Raw genomic sequence first — 2500 nt, forward strand, 5'->3', positions numbered from 1 at the left:
TCCTTCTCTCTCTCTCTCTGTCCGTCTCTATTTGTCTGTCTATCTGTCTGTCTGTCTGTCTGTCTGTCTGTCTGTCTGTCTGTCTGTCTCTCTCTCTCTCTCTCTCTCTATCTGTATCTATCTATCTCTCCCTCTCTCTATCTATCTATCTTTCTCCCTCTCTCTCTCTCCTTCTCCTTCATCCTCTCTCTCTCTCTCTCTCTCTCTCTCTCTCTCTCTCTCTCTCTCTCTCTCTCTCTCTCTCTCTCCCTCTCTCTCTCTCTCTCTCTCTCTCTCTCTCTCTCTCTCTCTCTCTCTCTCTCACACACACACACACACACACACACACACACACACACACACTTTGTCTTTCTGTGTGTGTGTCTTCTTTCCCTCCATTCCTCAGGAGAGGCACATGGTGATGAAAGAAAGGAAGAAGAAGAAATTTTCGAAGAAGAGGAAGAAGTCGAAGAAGAAGAAGCAATTTTTGGAGGTGGAAGAAGAAGGAGAAATTTTCGAAGAAGAGGAAGAAGAGAATGTTGATGATGGAAGCCCAGCAAGAACAACAGCAACAAGAAACACAAACTTACACAACAAAATAACAAGACAGACAGTCATTTCCATCCTAAAAAGACACAGACTCCCTCCCCATAACTCCTTCGTCCCCCTCCCCCCCTCCCCCCTCCTCGTCTCCCCTTCTTTCCTGTCACATTCACATGCCTGACGTCTTCTCCCCCCACACCCACCCCTCTCCCCCCACTCCCCCACTCTTCCCTCTTTCTCCTTTTCCTTTGCACAAGTTTCCCCTCTCTTCCCTCCCCCTCCTAACCCTACCCACGACCCCGTCTTGGTACGGTCCGTTGCAATAGACGAGATAATAGGAAATATATACATAGGAGAGAAGGAGCCAGAGTTGACTCTCCTATGAATACGTTATTAGATGTTTATACTTTGTGAGATACAGTGTAATAGCTATGGTGTTTTTTTTTATACATATAGGAAGTTTACAGTGGTTATTTTGATACGAATGTTTTATTAAGATTGAAAGTGGAATTCTCTTTCTTATTTTTTTCGAAAGTAAGAGGGTCTCAAAGGAGAGATATGGAGGGGTTCTTATCTGCCTCCTTATCCTTTGATATCATGCTTTTTTTTTATGGCTGTTCGACTTTGTAATGTTAGCGTTATATAGTATTTTAGGAAGAGAGGAGAAAGGGGGGAAATAAGCTAGTCTGCGCTCGACCTCGAAAGAAAACGAAGAAAAATGATAAGAAAAACGGTTTAAGGCGAAACATGTTGTGAACTTGTTAAAGTAATGGAAATGAGACAGATGTAAATGGAAAGTAAGAATAAAGAAGGAGGATAAGAAAACCGATATATAGCATTTAAATGCGTGAAACGAAAGAGGCTAGAAAGAAGGAGAAGGAGGAGAAAGCAGGAGAGAGTAAGTAGGGAAAGAGAGAAAGAAGGAAAGAGAGAAAGGGAAAGGGAGAATATAGAATAAAGAATAAAGGGAAGAGGGAGAGAAAGAATGAACGAAAGGAGGAATAAGGGAAGATAAATCAAGGGAGGGAGGGGGGGAGGGAGGGAGGGAGCCTGGTGTGTGTGCAGGCCCAGGTGTCACAAATTGTTATTGAACTCTTCAGATATTGATGTTGAGAACGCTATGCATTAGGCGGGGAGAAGGGGGATGTAAACTGCCCCCCCCCCCCCCCCCCTCCTCATCCATCTCTACTTGTGTGTGTGCGAGAGAGAGAGAGAGGGAGGGAGAGGGGGAGGGAGGAGGGAGGGAGGGAGGGAGGAGGGAGGAGAGGGAGAGGGAGAGAGAGAGAGAGAGAGAGAGAGAGAGAGAGAGAGAGAGAGAGAGAGAGAGAGAGAGAGAGAGAGAGAGAGAGAGAGAGAGAAGACGAAAAAGGAGAGGGAGAGGGATAGAGAGAAAGAGAAAGTGAGAAAGAAGAGAGAGAGAGAGAGAGAGAGAGAGAGAGAGAGAGAGAGAGAGAGAGAGAGAGAGAGAGAGAGAGAGAGAGAGAGAGAGAGAGAGAGAGAGAGAGAGAGAGAGGGAGAGAGAGAGAGAGAGAGAGAGACAGAGAGATTGTGTGTATGTGAGTGCATGTCAATTTGTGTATGTGTCTGTGTTGTGTAGGCGTGTGTGTGTTGTGTAGGCGTGTGTATGTGGGCGAACAAAGGGGTTAGTGATATATATAAACGTATGACTTTTTACCTGTGGCAGTATTTATATACAGTTATCTGCGCAAACATAACTATGAGCGTGGGTGTAGATCAACTGTGTACCTGCGTGTGTATGCCATTGTAAGGATCAACATTCATTTTTATAAATAGTTTATACGCTTTTACGACAATAACAACAAAGCCATCTGATATGAATAGAAGTAAACAAACGACACATAGGGATAAACAAATATCCATACATAGATATATATGGAGATGGATAGGTAAACAAACAAACAAACAAAGGAATTAGATGAATAAATAAGGTCTCCTCTGCCTTTAACTTTTCGGTGTT

This window comes from Penaeus vannamei, chromosome 24, assembly GCF_042767895.1.
Source record: "Penaeus vannamei isolate JL-2024 chromosome 24, ASM4276789v1, whole genome shotgun sequence".
Taxonomy (NCBI): Eukaryota; Metazoa; Arthropoda; class Malacostraca; order Decapoda; family Penaeidae; genus Penaeus; species Penaeus vannamei.